Below are 6451 nucleotides of genomic sequence, written 5' to 3'. Positions count from 1 at the left end.
CCGCCCGCGCCTCCGTTCCCGGCGGGGCCGCGTTCGCAGCCGTTAACGGGACCGAAGCGTGGGCTCGCGTGAGGGAAGATGAGGCCCAGGCTCAGCCGGTCCCGGCGGCGGCACCTCTGCCACGGCCCCGCAGCCGCTGCAGGGAAGCTGACAGGCGAGCGGCCGGGGGAGGTCAGCTCTCGGTCAGGGGGGCAGGATGAAGCTTGCCAGCTAAGCAGTTTTTGTTCTCGGTACAAAAAGAAAATAGTTTCGCTAAAACGCTTTGAACAATTTGGCACGTACTTCCTCTTTGCTCCTCTCAGAAGAGGCTTCCAGTACTGCTGGGACAGGGCGCCAGGCTGAACAAACACACCGGTTCTGGGCCTCACGCGGAGGCTGTATGCAGGCAGAGTGATAAAAAGCGAGTGGAACTTTTTATCCGTTACTAAGTTAAAAGAAACAAAGACAGTATTTGCAAGTGCTTAATAGTAAAATTTTCCTAAATATTGGCAACCCTTCACATGAGGGGTAGAGCAAATAATAAGTAAGGACTGAAAATCTGACTCTTCGTGTGACCCATCCCTGAGCACAATCGTCCTGTTTGTTATTTGTGCAAAAAATTAACTTGCCATCAACTACACCAGCATACTGCAAGGTGATACAACTGCTCCCCACACAGAAATACACTGACTGAAGATGCGGTCCGTAAGATGAAAGGCAAAAAGATACAGTAACTTTTTGTATTACTTTGGTTATTGATGCAATTTTTCAAAACTATTCAGAGAAGTGTTACGTAAGATGTGTTGGTCAGATCAGCAAGCCTGTGGTCTTGTACCTGCTCGCCGACACACTGGTTATGTTCTGTAGGCATAAGGACACAGATGTGTGGTGTAGCTCAGTTGCAAGCACGTATGTCCATGTCGTGCTTTCCTGACATGGCTATTTATAGTGTGGAAATCACATACGTGCAATTACATATGCAAAGATTACGTTAAACATTTGTTCTCCTTACATCTCCTTACCTTTGGTACCTGCTGACTTTTTCTCTCAATGTTTTTCTGCTTTTTTTCTAACAATAATCTTAAGTTAGAAAAAGGAAGAAGTGACCGAGGAAACTCTTGAGGTGAGTTTAGCACAAGGAAATGTCACGCTGCCTCAACTGGAAGGACCTCCTTCAAAATCTGCGATCGAGTATCGGTGTTCACACCTCAGACAGAGGATGGCCCCACACGGAGAGAAATTCCACATGAACTATTCCATATGGCCTTACAAAAAAAAAAAGCATTTCTCATAGGAGAGCAGGATGTGGTATAAAATTAATATAGTCATCCAACAAGCACATCCTGGTGGTCTGGGTACAGATGTGGAAGCCAGTCATTTCTGAGCTCTAGTCCAAGGTTTAAAACAGTGATCTTTGCTGACTTCACACAGCTCTCATCTCACCTTCAGAGATGCAGAGGACTCCCGAGTTTCTACAATTCCTCTTGGAGTTAAGTAGTTTTCAGAGAATAAAAATCCTACCAGTGTTTTTCCTTTTGTGCTTCTTGTCTGCAAAGTGAAACTGGTAACAGCACTTGCGCTTTCCTTCAAAAAGTTTAACGTCCTTGCTAAGGGAAGATGAACATTTATTGCCTCTTAGTGAAGGAGAGAGTTAAAAACAGGGAAGCCAACAACAAAACATAGAAACAATATTGGTTGCCTACTTTTTGAGAAGCTAATTAACACCTGCCAGTGAAGTATAACCAAAAAAACATATGCTGTAAGCAGTAGAAGCAGATTAAGAAAATCATAATCATGCAGCAGAGAAGATGATAAACAGACAAGCTTGCGCAAGGGTGGCATAATGAGTCCTTGCCTTCCAGGCCAGCAGTGAGATGCACCTAAAACCCGGACTTCAACAATAAAGGATGAATGAATGAAGAGTAAAAGCTGTTTTCTGGTGTCTGCCAACAGCAGTATCACCTTCCTAACCCAGAGCATCCCTCACCAGAGGCCAGAACTGCTTCAGGACAAACAGGTGTCTCCTAGGGCTACCTGTGCTTCCTTTCAAGGCAGCTTCCATCTCCCATTGGTCTCCCTGGTAGTCTCAGTTTTGCCCTTTTCCTTCCTCTTTTTCCTCCTTTCACTTCACTTTCCCACATGAACTTGCCTACCCGGTGACTTTGCTAAAGCCTCCCTTCGCTCTGGCCTCTCCCTCCAGCTGCCTCACATAACCATCACGCACCAGGCATCTGCTTCCTGCTGTCCCTCTTGGCGCAGGTCCCTGCCACTCCTGCCTCCTGCCACCCTGATCTCTCAGATTTGTCACCTCATTCTCAAATACTGTCATTCCACATATCCAGCTGCCCAAGTCACCTAAGTCTTGGGTAGTCCCTGGCCTCCTTCCAGCGCTGCCCTACCTCCTCTACCCTTCATGTTCCCAGCGGCTGGTGAGCCCTCCAAAACCTCCTAGGTATGCCATTCCCAATCTCCTGGCACAGGGGCATGGCCCTCAGTGTGCTGCAGAGCGGGAAGGGCTATTCCTGCTCTGAGGATGACGCTGATCCCTGGAGAGGACACTGAAGTGGGCTCAGCGTCATCCAGCTCAGCAGGGGAAGCCAAATAGCTCAGTCGTGGGTCAGGTGTTAACCCAGCTGCATCCTCTCGCCGCAGCAGCCAGGCTTCATCTCTAAGGCAGGGTGCGTAAGGTCTTTCTCTCTTTTGCTTTTTTCCTTCCTCTTTGCCACTTCTTTCCTTAGCTTTCCTGTCCCTGGAAAGTCCAGGAGTGACGGGAAGCAAATGCTGCCCATTCGTGCTCACAGCTCTTCCCATGTGGCTGCTAAGGAAGCTTCTCATTTTGAGTGCTCCTGCCCTGCCAGACAGGACAATGGACTCTGGAGATATTGCTTTAACTATTGCCTTGCTGGGAGACCTGAGATTAAATCATGTCTTTCTCTATGCCACAGTTTGCATTTTTTTTTTTTTTTTTTTTTTGTAAACTGCTTTGAAATCCTCCTGGAAGGAACTGCGTACTGAAATTCAGCCTGAGCTTGCCACGCTCACAGTACCATTCTCGTTGCTTCATTTATGTTACCCCTTCCTTCCCCTCAGGGCTGTCCCCAGTTTCCTTAGATAGAAAGGTAGTTTACTCACCACATGCCTTTTGTGTTGCATGATTCAACTTCTGATGTGTGAAGAAGGGGCAACCACGTAGGAAATGTGATCTTTAAAAAAAGGGGGGATTCCCTCTGCAGTGCTTTCCACAAGAGAAACTGTTGAGAATTGTGAGCGGGTTTGTTGAGAATGATCACGGCTTACGGGGGCTTCACAAGGAGAACAGAGGGACAAAAGTCAATTCTCACCAGACCTTTCCCCGGCCGGGACACAATCCGTGGCCTCGGGTGCAGGCTGAGAGGGATCTGTGGGCTCTGGAGAGCACACAGGCTTGCACCATTGACTTCTGATGCATTGACCACAAGTGTATTTTCACTATAGCGTCATGTACCTCCTGCGCAGGGTATGAACTTGCAGTTACGTAAATAGCACTGTATTTGGGGTGCAAAAAGGCCAGGACTAACTTGCGGAGCCAGAAATCAGCAGGGAGTCTGCATAGCTGCTGCCGGCGCTCTCTGCCGCTCTCCCCCGCCATTCAAGTCCCTTGCTTTCTTGACCGACAAAATCACACATAAAACTGCCAGACTGTGTCAGGGACTGTAGAACTGTTTGCTCTCCACAAGTGCAGGTTTCGTGATTAGAGGCCCAGGAGTGTCTGCCCTTTACAAGCTTGTATAATCTGATTTAAATGCCTTGTGCTTCACGTGGCAGACCTGCCGTGGCACATTAACTGCTGGGGTAGTTCACCTGGGCAGCAGGTGAAATGCAGTTCATCTCTGATCTTGTGTTTGGTGGTTTGGGTCATTTACAAATGTTATCATAGCTGAATTTACATTGGACATCTTCTATAGCAAAGACATGAAGCAGCTTTATAATGGAGAGAGAAATACCCATAGGCTTTATTTTAGCTTGTCAGAGAAGACTAGAAACAGAAAAAAATCCACACCTGATCTATGAGGGGATGTCTGTGGTGTATCAGCAGGATTTAAAATTACCGGGAGCTTTGGAGCTCAGCAAGGTTGAAGAGTTCACACCTCAGCTTGAGCTCTTCAGAGCTATTTCTCCTGTATCTCCTGCAAGGAAATTTTGTTCTTTCCGAATTCATTTGTAGACCCAGTTTTCAAATGTTTCTAATTAATAAGACACCAATATCCCTCTGTGGAACTGTTAAAATCAGTATTTTGGGGTGAAATGACCATTTTTGCTCCTCTAAGTATGTGGGGCACATGCAGTTGGTGGCGACTGATCCTTTTCTTAGGCCAGTGTTTGCACCTCACCTAGAGCACTTCTGAGTCCTTCCACCACCCAGGAAGGGGGAAGGAAAACAGCTGTTCAGAGGAACCATTCGTAGTTTGTAACAAGTTTTCCCAGTTTGCCTACCAAACCAAGAAATGAAGCTACATCTTTTTGTGTGCTATTTACCCTGATACTATGTCCAAAAGAATTACTTACAAGTATAGACATCCTAATCTCCTGCCAATATCTGTCTCTGTCAAACAGAGATGGAATCACTTTTATTAGCTAGCATCGTCAAAATGCCTGTGTGCCTTCACTGTCCTTTCCCTTGCTTCTTCTGACTCCACTCTGATATCCCCTCTCTCCTGCTGTTTGCCTCCAGGACCGTCTGTGCTACTGGAGTTTCTGTCACCTTGGCAGTTTCAGAGGGCCACCGGGATCTGAGCTGTGTTATGAAGAACCAAACAGCACCTCAACTCTTGAATTATGAGAGACTTCAAACGTGTGGAGAACTCTCCTCCTGCTCCTTTTGGCCACCAGCTGATGCCCTGAAGCATGAGGTATGATAACTTTGATACTAGCATGTGGAATGACAGAGGTTACTCGTAATCGTTAAGTCAGCAGCACAGAGCAGAGAAGGGTGGAAAAGCCTTCTGGAAAGTAAGGAGTGTCTGTTATCCAGTGGCTGCTGTGACTCACGGGGGGATTTCACATGGGAATGACTCCGAGCAGACACAGGAGAAAGGCCTTCCAAAGCACTGGCTTGCACAGATACTATGAAAGAACAGAGATAAAGATAAAACACTTCCATGAAGGCAGCAAAGCAACGGGGGAAGCAGCCTGTGCCTTCAGGGTATTACTATGAATGGAAAAAGCGCTCTGCTCTGAGCTCAGAGCCAACGTGCTTTCCTCAAGTGTGTGAACCACAGATTGTAATGTCAGAACAGTCACAAACACCGTGGCGGGGAAGGCACTGCCCCGAGAAACAGCTATGCACATGTGTGGGAAGCGTGGGCACTCCCTGTGTGACTTGGAAACACAGATGTGTAGCGTGTGGTGTGCACGCGGATGGAGGGGTATAAATGTGCCTGCATGACCTGTGCCTGCGTGTCCATGGGATGCACGGGAGCATGCTGGCAGCGTTGGGTGGGATCTGCGGCTCATGGAGAGCGTGGTCTCAGTGCCTGCTCAGTACGCGTACACATGGCACTCCGTGCACGCTGAGGTGTGAGCGCACGCTCCCACGGGTGCTTACTCTCTGTGTGGTGCGCAGGGAGGTAGGCACACAGCATGTGTAGGTGTGCGATGTGCAAAAGGCAACATGCCCACATGGCCGGTAGGAATTCCTGGGAATGCCTCATACGAGCCTTGGCACAATTAGATTCTGCGTGAGCGAGGACCCACTCCTCTCCTCCTGCCTGGCTGCGCTGGCAGGCCGAGCCCTGGGCAGCAGGAGGAAATTCCACTGTTTTCTGAAGAAACCAGAGAAACGGAGCTCTTGGTTTCCAGTGCTGCCAGTCGGGTACTGTTCCCCCACCCACTGGCATGAGACAGCTCCATCGTGAGGAAGCACTGTGTAACCCCGTGGTCTTCCTCTGGTCACCATAAGTCACAATTTCCCCTCATGGCAAAGCTGACTCCCCAAAAACCACCCAGCTGGCTCCTGCATCCACAGCTGAGCTGAGCTGAGCTGAGCTTAGCAAGGCTGGTGGCATTCAAGGAGCAGGTGCCTGAAGCACTGCTTACCTCTTGCACACACACAACGCTTAGTCACAACAGCTTGGTCTTAGGTGCCCTTGATTTTACCCTGGCTCCAGACTAGGAGTGTTTTGGGGAGGGATTCTCCTCCTTCCGGAGAAGAGCAGCGAGTGGGGGCTCTGCCAGCTCCTGCCTCCCCCTCCCTAACGCCACCTGCTCTGCGCAAACACCCTCCTTTTGTAAGGACCGTTTCCAGTGTGACTACCAAGCTCGCTTCACACGGACAGCTACAGGCACCCAGCACCTTCCAGAACCATGTTATACCCATCAGCCCCCCCTCCCCTGCTCCCAACCCCAAGGCCTGGCCCCTGCACCCAGCCCCAGCCCCGGCCCCATCCTTCCTCCTTCGCCCAGGCCCAGGCCCAGGCACAGGCCCAGGCCCAGG

At 49.3% G+C, this 6451-nt stretch overlaps 1 protein-coding gene across 1 annotated transcript in view; it reads left to right on the top strand.

Moving 5' to 3' along the window:
• The first annotated feature begins 4831 nt into the window (after positions 1-4831).
• RGS9 (regulator of G-protein signaling 9) overlaps positions 4832-6451 on the top strand; it is a 31937-nt gene continuing 30317 nt past the window's right edge. The window contains exon 1 of the mRNA XM_019473190.1: positions 4832-4868. The gene's annotated coding sequence lies outside the window, so the exon portion shown is untranslated. The remainder of the gene's footprint in view (positions 4869-6451) is intronic.

This window comes from Aptenodytes forsteri, unplaced genomic scaffold (assembly GCF_000699145.1).
Source record: "Aptenodytes forsteri isolate BGI_AS27 unplaced genomic scaffold, ASM69914v1 Scaffold86, whole genome shotgun sequence".
NCBI lineage: Eukaryota > Metazoa > Chordata > Aves > Sphenisciformes > Spheniscidae > Aptenodytes > Aptenodytes forsteri.
Note: the sequence above shows the minus strand (reverse complement) of the source record. Positions and strands in the feature narration are given on the sequence as shown.